The following is a 12,116-nucleotide window of genomic DNA, read 5'->3' as shown; positions in this document are numbered from 1 at the left end:
TTAACCTGAGGTACCACAGTATTAGTCTATTTTCCTCAAGCCTAATTCCATTCCAGCCTATCTATACCCCATCTCAGACCAAATATTTTTTCACCTCAGCTTTCTACCAACTGACATTTTTCACTTGGCTTTTTTTTTTACCATAAAGGTAAAGGTAAAGGTACCCCTGCCCGTACGGGCCAGTCTTGACAGACTCTGGGGTTGTGCGCCCATCTCACTTAAGAGGCCAGGGGCCAGCGCTGTCCGGAGACACTTCCGGGTCACGTGGCCAGCGTGACAAAGCTGCATCTGGCGAGCCAGAGCCGCACACGGAAACGCCGTTTACCTTCCCGCTGGTAAGCGGTCCCTATTTATCTACTTGCACCCGGAGGTGCTTTCGAACTGCTAGGTTGGCAGGCGCTGGGACCGAGCAGCGGGAGCGCACCCCGCCGCAGGGATTCGAACCGCCGAGCTTTCGATCGGCAAGTCCTAGGTGCTGAGGCTTTAACCCACAGCGCCACCTGCGTTTTTTTACCATACTTCTCTCATATTCAGCAACTCAGATTCACAAGCTGGTTCTGTAGGTCAGCTCTTCCTTCGTATGGCATCTGCCAAAGCGTGTTCTCCAATAAATGAGAGCACGTGTTGCGGTGTGGGCCGCCAGGCCAGGCCTCTTGTTGCCAGGCAGGTTAATAGTTGTTGCCTGGCACTATGATTGGGTAAACGGGTTGCTGGGGCAAATTGTATGTTGCAAATTGGGTGGGTGGGACCATAGTCTTTAAATATTGGTGCACTCTGGTTTCTCTTTCTCTTTGCAGAGTGCATCGGATCACCCACCCGCCCGCCCTCTTTTCCGGTTGACCTTGCTTTGCCTGTCATGGGGTCATCTGCTTTGGAGCAGGGGCCTAGTAGGAATTTTGCCATTTGGTGATTGGCTGTGCCATTTGGTTTTTGCCTGCTACTCAGCAATTTGTCACAACTTGTAAGGTTGCGGTTAGGCATTGGTTATAATATGCTGGTGGTGGAGGGGTCAGGATAGGCTGTGCCTGCCCCTCCTATTGCGCTGAAGGGAATTCCGTTAAAGGAATCCTGGGGCCTGCCACGATTTCGTCCAATCCCTGTCATGGAACCAGGGCCACCCAATCCTTGTCATGGGAATCCCTGTCATGGGACCAGGGCCACCCAATCCCTGTCATGGGAATCCCTGTCATGGGACCAGGGCCACCCAATCCCTGTCATGGGACCAGGGCCACCCAATCCCTGTCATGGGAATCCCTGTCATGGGACCAGGGCCGGCAAGCTTTCGGGGAGCTGCTGGGGTGAGCAGCGTGGGTCCGACGCTTAGCTCAAATGACCCCCAGTTTGACTTTCTCTTCTATTGGCTACCGATCGGACCTCGGGATGTCAGTTCTGTCCCAGGCGGGGGGGACAGATAGTCATAACCAATGTCTAAACAACCACTCACTGATTTTGTATTTTAATAAAGTTGTGGCCAAAATAGTGCCCAAAAACCAAAACTAAAATTACGTGTTATGTGTGAAGTTATTTGAGAGGTGGCCTGGGGACCTACACACACAATGGTGGCTTATGCTTGCCAGCAGAGGTCCTCTCCTCACACGAACACCTGATATCCTCTCCTGGTAGTACTTTTTTCTCTCCAGCTGACAGTCGTACTGGTTTGTCAAGCATGATCCTACTAATTGTCAAATAACTGGGCATCGGGCCCACTGACCTTGATGGTCTGAACTGAGATAGGTCATAGTAGGTTCTTCTGAATCAAAATAATAAGCACCCTCAACATCCAAAACACAGCTTTGTCCTTTCTCACTGATGGATTTTTTACTCCTCCCTCCCTCTCCCACAAAAAACCCTCATTGCATCAAGATTTGAATTCTTATTCCTACATACTTGAGCACAGCCATAAAAAATTAATCTCCATCTTGATTGAATCTGACCACCTGCCAGCATAATGTTTTATAAGCACAGTAATGATTTTAGTTCGGGTGGCATCTGAAGTTTGGGGAAAGCACAGATGAAAAATCAGCATAATCAACCAATCCTTTGTGCATCAGATAGTCACTGCAAACTATATCTATGTTGTGCATGCTGGGTTTGTTTTCCCCCCACATTTTTTTGCAAGTTGCCCTGTTATTGCCCCCCGTACCCTCGATGTTGCCATTCTGCGAACAAGGGAAACTGTGACTTCTGAATGTGGCTGCTGTATCTTGAGGATCAAAAATAAATGGGGTACAATGATAATGAATCCAGAAATCAGGCGTATTATCTGAATTTCATGCCAAGCAAAAGAGAAAGTACAAAGCTGCGTGCAGAGTATTTAAACCTTTTACCCCTCCCACCAAAATTGCAACATAAATTTTGCCCCAGCAACTCGGCAATCCAATCAATGCCCCCTGGCCATCTTGGAGAACTTACCCAGCAACAAAGGGGTGGCTCAGTAGACCCCACCGCAACACGTGCTCTCCCTGAAGGAGAACACGCTATACACAACACTGTCAATAGTTACATAAATTCAGCTAACAAATATACCCACAACATAACTGGCTGTGCTTAATTATATAAATCTTTAAACATCATATAAACATAACTCTTCACATTATCTAATTGAGTAGAAGCAATTAAGGAGAAACATTTAGAACAGGAAATACAAATAGATCAGTTCTTATATATGTAATGTCCAAATAGAAGCTTTTGTTTTCCACGTACATACAAATGAATCAGTTTTTCTTTTTAAAGTACCATGTTTGCTTTTATAGAGAGAGTGGGAACCTGATTTATTTTCCTGCTTGATTCTTTGCATCCCTCAGGTTTAAATACAGAAATTATAGTTGTTTTCTATGAGCTATTATTAATTTCTTCATATACCATTGATAACCATAAAAAATTAGGTTGAATATAGTGTTTTCAAGGGGGCTACTTTAAGAGAAAAAACCTTTGCTGTAGATTGCTGCCACCTGTAATTAGAATTAACATTGTGTCTCTCTTTAACATAAGGTGTGCTCTGTTATGCGTTCTTAGCAGTGCTGTATTATTATTATTATTATTATTATTATTATTATTATTATTATTACATTCCCCTATATAGGAAATAGTTTTTACTAATGGGACCCTCTAAGAATATAAAAAGAAGCATTCAGAGAATTTGTGTAACAACATATTTAAAAGTGTTTAATGAAATGCAAAGTGACATGAAGGATGTATGTATGTAGCTCTAGAGAATCCAGTGGAAATGCCATAGAAAAATTGCCTGGTAATATAAATGAAATAAATTGAGAGGTACGGACACAATGTCAAAATAGTATTTACTTACTGTTGTTGAAATATTTCTATTTATAGATTGGAGGTCTAACACAAAGGTGGGGTGAGGGGCGGTGGATGGTAATGGGAAAAGGAATTATCTCTGGGATTGAGTGTAGGTATGTTTGAAAATTTTTAAGGATTGTATGAAATGTATGTTTGTATGCTTGTATATTCGCAATATGTTTGTATTAATGCTGAATTATTTTAACAATAAAAGCTTTTCAAAAAAAGAAAAGAAATATTTCTATATTTATTTATCAAACATGGTGTTTTATTTATAACGTCAATAAGAAGAAGAAAATCCCCCTACTTAAAAGATCTTTAATAAAGCCACAGATATTCTCAGTCAAATGGCTATGATTTGTAGAGTACTCTTTCATGTATCAGAACTCGGTGACAGAAAAGTGCAAGTGGTAAATAAGGAGCTGGACGTATCCTCAAGATAAAGCAGTCGCAGTCAGAGGTCACAGAGTTCGCCTTTCAGGGGAAAGCATTCTTGCATGTGGGAAAACGCACATAACAGCTTGCAAAGATGGGAGGGAAAAGAAAACAGAGACAACCTGATGTTTCTAAGAGCTTCCACACAGGGAACATGATCCAAATTCTCTGGACGCTCTCTCTCAGGATGCAAGCCCATGCAATCATCCTTAGCCTTACTCCTAAGGAGTAAGGCCCGTGCAACACAGTGGGAATTACTCCTGAGACCACATGCATAATATCTGTCTGATGGGAATGTTTCGCCAGAACAGAATCAGCCCCCAAATGCCACAGCAAAAGGCAGCTCATAGAGTCACTTCCATGTTATTTCGGCATCAGTAGACTGCAGAGGCTTCGGGCGGAGATTTTGAAAAACAAAACAAAACCTAGCTTGCATCAGCCTCTCCCCTGGAAATGCTGTTTTAAAACCGTGTTCTGCTACATAAAATATATTTCTATCATGCCTTTCCCATATGGACTTTCATGTGCCAAGCTTCAAAAGTAATTATTTATGTGGATCATTTTAATTTTTCATACCGAGTGTCCTGTACCTTTCCACTCTATTAGACACAAACAGCCAATGCAATGTGATGGGCAGCAAGCTTTTTAACCTCCCGTATGGCATTTTCTCAGTGCGCTCAGTCAAAAGTGCACCCTGTGCTGCAACACATTTCCTCTGTTTGCTATTGTTATGGTCGCAGGCTACAGTGCTCTGTTATTATATATGTGTGTGTACATCTATAGATATAGATAGATATAGTTATCTATTCCTGTTCTTTAACATCTTCAATTTAACTTTTTATCAATTACGCTTATGTTTGCATTCTCTCTCGCTCTCATCTTTTATTTTGCTCTCCTCCTTTGCCACGGTTCAAAATATTTCATTTAAGCCTTGCTTGGGGAGCATGGATCCGTCCCTTTTCAGTTGCTGTTTTGCATCACTGCAATTCACGGTCGCCATGGCCTTTGAGCTTTCAAATATGGATGGGGAAAGAAAGTTGATTCAGTCACATTTAAAGATGAACCGGCCTGATCCACGCTTTCCAAAACAATAGCCCAAACCAAAACACAGCCGTCCGATAGCATTTGCCGCCTCCACATTTTGCAATTTCGTTCTCCAGCCAAGTAACATATACATAAAATGCATATACTAGTGAAAATAACATGCAAGAGATGGATGCCAATTGCTTCCCAGGGAGAGAAAAAAATAATCAAAATGTACAAAAATGAGCGTATTAGGAGAAATTAATACTAAAATGCTGACAGATTTTCTTGAGGGCATTTTATTTTTATTCCTTTTAGCAGGCTTTTAAAATATACCCATTTTTAATATAACTAAAATGATCACCTAGTATAATGTCTATACAATTATAAATAAGCCAAGTTTATGATTTCACACATGTCATAAATTCCAATTTCTTGTCGACAGGGAGAAGTCACAAAAGGGAAAATTTACATATCATGGGTATTGTCTGAGAAAGGAAGACCAAATAACAGGTAACTACTTACATTTGCTATAAAAACAATATTTCAATTTTCTGTATCTTCCATATATATATATTACTGCCTTCAGCAGAAGGCATTGCTTTTCTGCATTATAAACATTGCACAGAAGTTGTTTGTTGAGATGTGTAGGAAAACTAATCTAATTTCATGTGTTAGCTTTTTTTGCGAAAGGCAACTTCCGGACATTTCTGTACCATAAAACCAAGCTCAGATTTTCCAAAAATTTGCATATTGGAACTATTGATAGCCTGCCATAATGACAATGAGAAGTAAATCTGGGGATTTTAATAATAGAGATTAGAACTTTCCGTTAAGGATAATAGCATTATCTGCTCATTCAAAATCACAGAAATTTCTTTATGTACAATTTTCTAAAATATTACAACCACGAAGGACATGCCCAAGAAGGGCATTTAAAAAAATTAAAAATTGCAATGTGAAGAACTGAATTTAAGATTGGAAAAATGAGAAACGGAGAAAAATGAAAATTGACAGATTAGCTTATCTCTATTGTCAATGGAAGTTTATCTGAACATATCCTGCTCAACTTTTAGGAAATATTCCAATGCATATGTTTTTGAAGGCTAGGTCTTGCACATCACCAAGGAGTTAATTTGCTGTTGCTGTTATGTGCTTAATATTTTTTTATTGATGTTTTATTTGTACTAATTGCCTTATGCTGTATGAACTATCTTGAAATTATGGAAAGGTGAAAGAAATACAGTTGCTCACTCCCAGTTCTTGGCAGACGTATCAAAATACAATTTTAAATGAATATTTTGAGAAAGCATGCATATGTATTTAAACACAATTTAACATTGTTTTATTTTGAGTGTGTGTGTGTGCGTGTGGATTAAAAATAAATGAATTGCAGATTAATGTGGAAACCAGATGCAACAGACTTGTGGGTGGTGAATACATGCAAAAACGAAACAGACCAGAAACAGATGGATGAATACATCCCTAATGGCTGCTGGCTATTGAAGAGCAAATCCTGAATATCTGCTCTTCACATTTGAATTGGCTTAGCAATATGCTCAATCCTTTATATTTCTTTTATTTCTTTCAAAGTATTTCTAAAACACTTTGAATATTAACAGTTCTAAGTGATATACTTAGAGCTGAAAACAATAAAGTGGTATCATAAAACCAGTTAAAACAGAAATTCAGGGGCCAATCTGAATTTCCCACGCAAAACCGGAGCAAAAACTACATGACTGTAGATGGATGATTCACGTGTGGCAGAGGGAAGGGAATTTCACGGTGTGGAGGCAAAGGTGGAAAACTGCCCATTTGGGGGGTCACAGCCCTATGATATTCTCCAGATTCTCTAGAGCATCTTGAAGGACCAGGTGTTACCTGCCTAGCAGTCATATGAAGGAGAGGATGGATATTGAGACTAAACAAGATTGGGCGTCCCCTTTGGGCATTTGTGTGGCTCAGCCCAGCCGCAGCAGGGGGGTGAAGCACAGATGTGGTGTTCGCAAGAGTTGAAATGTGAAAACAGAGATGTCCACATGCTTGCTTGCCTGCTGTCAGAGACCATGCTGATGAGGGCTGCCCTGAGGAGGAATAGTAGGAGCCACCCCCTCCCCCTGCTCCTGCCCCTGAAACTTCCCAGGAGCAGCAGGACAGTATAGAATTGGAACAGTGGTTTGCAGAGGGGCATAGTTCAGAAGGCAGAAGCTGGGAAATACTGGATGGGGAACAGCTAGGAGAATAAACACTGGGTGAGAGAGGGTTCTCAGATTCACTGTCTCTGGTCAGCATTCCTCCACTCAGCCCAAGGTCAAGAAGAGCTCAGGTCTCAGAACAAAAAGCACAGAGGGTACAACCTCAGATTACAAGACATAGGAGTGACATAGATCCTGTTGAGTTCAATAGGTCTTACTTCCAGCTAAGTGGATACAGAATTGTGCCACCAGCCTATTCTGTCTTGAAAATTAAACTCCAGTGAGTTCTAAATAAAACCAGTGTTCTTACAAATTTGTCTCATTGGCGTTGGATTTCTCAAGAACATTAACTTAAGGAACTTGTAGCAATCCACTACAGATACAGGATCTGATGACTTCCATTTAGAGTTGATGTTAATTTTTTCTGAAGTTAGGAAACAGCTGGTGACTAGTTCAAAATCTAAACAATGTCCTCTAAGTACCCCCACAACCTTTTATCTCTTTAATTTTCCTCTTCAAAATGCCACAACATAAATATGAAAATGGAAAAGGTTGGCATTTAGCATATAAAACCTCCAGCGCAACTCACGTTACAGATTGTAAATATGTTTTAAATGGATGGTTGTCATATGCCGACAGAACTGTATTTTATAAACAGTTTCTTTCAAATCTAGACTGATCACGTTTCTCTCCATAGGACTTCATATCCACAACCCCACTTCCTTTAAGATGCTTTCTCCAGTGGCTATTTCCTATTTTGGGGGGAAGGTTGTATGTTGTACATATAATTTTAATATAATTTTAACAGCAAGGCAAAACTGGACTTCACAGCTGGCTAGCAGTTGGTTACTGCCCTGGTTTTAAGTGCACATCTAAACTGTAAAAGGGTGTGTGTAACAAATCTGTGTTTACTGGCACATTTATCATACAGGTATTCTCAGCAAGACTCAGCTCAGCTGGTAGAAAACTCTTAATCCCAGGGTTGTGAGTTTGAACCCCACATTGGGCAAAAATTACTACATTGCAGAGAGTTGGACTAGAAGCCTCTCATGGTTCTTTCCGACTCTACAATATTATAATGTCTATGCTGAGTGTATTCTCAGTGGCAAAGCCAGATCTAAAAATAATATGCATTTTATTTTTAATAATGCTTAATATGAAACAAAATGACTCTAGATGGATGTGAGGTGTTTGTTTTTTTCATTGAAGCTGTATGACAACTAGTTGTTAACAGTTGCCATGGATTTTGTGGAGTGATAATGAAATTTCAATGGGATTACTCTGTGTATGATTAACGTTGCATTATCACCCCACAAAATTTGCTGGTATGAAACACCTCAAGGAAATACAGGGTGAAGGGTTTGATAAAAAGGAAGTCAAATACAGAGCTCTGTTCTACACAAAATATTAGCAGCCTCTCTCTGTCTACCTGCCTTATTGCTATTGCTTAATAAAACCTTTGTATTAATAGGTTCTTAAAGATAGGGTGCTCCTGCCAACCTAGCAGTTCGAAAGCACGTCAAAGTGCAAGTAAGTAATTAGGTACCGCTCCAGCAGGAAAGTAAACAGTGTTTCCGTGCGCTGCTCTGGTTTGCCAGAAGTGGCTTAGTCATGCTGGCCACGTGACCCGGAAGCTGTATGCCTGCTCCCTCGGCCAATAAAGCGAGATGAGCGCCGCAACCCCAGAGTCGGTCACGACTGGACCTAATGGTCAGGTGTCCCTTTACCTTTACCTAAAGATAGGGTGACAACTTGAACAATCTTAACATGCTTGATAGGCAGGTAGGAAATGAGCATGTGCACAGACATGAAGCTGCAACCCTTCTTACCTGGGAGCAGCCCCCACTGAACACCTATGGACCGGATTGCGCTGTAAATTTATGAAAATGAATGGGACTTGGAACCCTTTAATTTTGGTGGATCGTGCCCTCTGTTTCTATATAGAACAGATCTCCCAGCTCAATAAAAGATATATTTTCTGCTCAAACCTTCAGCTGACTCCTTTTTCACTGTCACACATTTATTTAGAGAGAGTTGGGGGTGGGGGGGGGGAGAAGGAGAGACTCAAAGGGATACATTAAATTATTTCCACACACTGCTTTTTCCTCAACCTAGTCATCAGTTGGAGCGAAGGGAGATGTAGCATCAGTATAGCCTTTGGCAAAAAAAAAAAAAAAATGCAGCAGAGAGCAGTTCACCAGAGGTTCAGCTCCGATCAGCGTGCCCTCTTATGCACAGGTGAAAAAATGTAGTCAACTGCAGAACTTAAAGTCTTTCATTTTTATTTCTCTTAATGCACTGCTTAAACTCCATGAATTGTATCCTTTTATATGATGCAATGGCCTTCCAAACTGACTTGGAAATACGATGCAATTTGTTCGACTGTCTGTTGTTTTTATCAGTTTATTGGTGTTTTTCCTCCCTGTTTTTAATGATTCCTGGTGCCATACTTCACTTTATACCTTACTGTTCTTAGCCAACTTGAGCTCTGTTTGATGGGAAAACAGGAAACAAATGTCAATTATTAGGATGATTTTCCCGTGAGTCTCAATATATGTTTTGTTAAATATTGCCATGTGCATGATTAAAAAAAAAATCACCTCTATATGATGATGTATATGATAATGTCAATGGGGAATATAATGTTGTAATAAATATTTCAGTATGCATTACTACTGTGAACAATATGACATTTACAAGCATGAAAGTCTTCTGAAGTTATATTTTCTTGCAAGCTTTGAAAAAATATAAAATAGCTGAGCGATCCTATGCATGTCAGTTTGGCCATGCCTGCCCTAGGTAAACACAATTTGGCTTAGCATTACATGCAACCTGAGGTATTGTCCACATAATTTCAGGGAGATCCAAGGGCACAATCCAGGCAAAGTTGAGGCCTATATATATACAGTGGTACCTCGGGTTACAGATGCTTCAGGTTACATACGCTTCAGGTTACAGACTCTGTTAACCCAGAAATAGTACCTCGGTTAAGAACTTTGCTTCAGGATGAGAACAGAAATTCTGCTCCGGTGGCACGGCAGCAGCAGCAGGCCCCATTAGCTAAAGTGGTGCTTCAGGTTAAGAACAGTTTCAGGTTAAGAACGGACCTCTGGAATGTATTAAGTACTTAACCCGAGGCACCAGTGTGTGTGTGTGTGTGTGTGTGTGTGTGTGTGTGCACGTTAAGCAGCTGCTCAACTTTTCCATTAAAGTCAATCAAATGCTATTTTTTCCCCAGGATGTTCTATGGGTAACCTGAGCTTACACAGTTAATGTAAACTTCAGTGTTCATGTACATTTGACAAAGATATGCAGACAAGATGATGCTCAATATATTGGGGCAGAGTATTTTAAGTCTTAGGCTTGTGATAAATGTAGTCCTGTCAGCACAAGGATTTATGGTTACACATCAGGATAGCCCCCCCTCCTCAACCCATGTGTGTCCCACTCCTGCCTCAGATCTGCTCTGAGGATTAGGGGAACCCCTGAACAAATTTAGAGAATGTAGGAGGAGAAGAGGGGCAAAAGTGCCATTGAGCAAGTATACATCCTTCTGCTGACAGGATGATTACTTAGAGTTACACTGGATACAAGTCTCATCATCTTTATAATACATATTGAATTTCACAATTTTTTACTAACATTAATATCAAATTTACACTAAAGGCACTGGCTTCTGAGTCTGACTCTGCAAACATAGGCATTACTAATGAATAAAATGTTTGCATCGCAAAATACAATTTATTCACAGGTCACAAAATATTCATCCAGCAGATGTCTAAAAATATATTTTTAATAAACTTTGTTTTCTACTTCAGATTTCCTCCGATTCTCTCTATCTCCACTAAAGGTCTTTCAAATGACACTAATAATTGTGAACACATCCACAGAGTATTAAGAAAGGAGTCTTTGATATCTTGTCAAAAGTTCGACGATACATTCTTAGAAAGCTCCAGGTACATATTAGTTAATGACTAAAAATCTGGACAAATACAGAATTTCCATTGTTAAGGGAGATATCTCTCTCTCTCTCTCTCTCTCTCTCTCTCTCTCTCTCTCTCTCCCTGCCCCCATCTCCTTCTCTCTCTCTCTCGTCTCCTTTAGTTTTTAGAAGTTCATTTCTAGGTCAAATCAAGTTCATTTATGTCCACTAGATTATTCCAGTTAAAAGGAATGGCAGAGATTAAAGAGCATTGCGAAATGCCTTCCAATCTGCCGTAGCTGCAGTATTTAATATTAAAGTCAGGTGACACAACTGCAGCTAGCCCTTAGTAGCTAACCTAGAGACCTCCAGGTGTTGAGCTGGAAGAGATGGAGTCTGATTTTGACTTCATAGTATAAACAGAATGTTATCCCCCACATCAAAATTCCACCCACAGTGAACCTCTGGCACGGTTAATGATTATAATCTTCACATTTAATCATGGGAACATAGTGGCAGGCAAACAAAGGTTAGGCAAACTGACAGCTCAGACTGTTTCAATGGAATTGTGGGGACGTCACACAAGTTTTATTAAAATGTGTGTGTGTGTGTTTGCGTATCCTTCCTTGAGTACCTTTCAAGCTTTACACCAGACACTCACACAAAGCCTCCATACTTGCAAGAGCTGGCAATGTGCATAATTAACCTTTAGATGACATAAATGCGAGGAACTTTGATGAGTTCCTTAAAACTGTTGCTATGCCAATACTACCTTCAAGGTTGAATTAACTTAAGCACACCAAAAATCGGAAAGGAAGAACAATCCCTGACCTCGGGTCACATACGCTTCAGGTTACAGACTCCGCTAACCCAGAAATAGTACCTCAGGTTAAGAACTTTGTTTCAGGATGAGAACAGAAATCGTGCTCCGGCGCCGCGACAGCAGCAGGAGGCCCCATTAGCTAAAGTGGTGATTCAGGTTAAGAACAGTTTCAGGTTAAGAACAGACTTCCAGAATGAATTAAGTACTTAATCCGAGGTACCACTGTATCAGAAAGTAGAACGGCATATTTTCTTTCTTTCCTTTTCATGGAAGCTGCCCTGTCAGCTGAAGACCAGTGTAAACAAGCTTAAAATATACAAATTAAATTTAGTAAAAAAATATAAAAAACAGTTTATAATTCTGCAAATAAATAAATCTGAAACAAAGCAAGCCCTGCAGAAGAAGGTGCATTGTTTCT

This window comes from Podarcis gaigeae (assembly GCF_964106915.1).
Source record: "Podarcis gaigeae genome assembly, chromosome: 4".
NCBI classification, from domain to species: domain Eukaryota; kingdom Metazoa; phylum Chordata; class Lepidosauria; order Squamata; family Lacertidae; genus Podarcis; species Podarcis gaigeae.
This window is presented reverse-complemented; position numbering follows the sequence as displayed.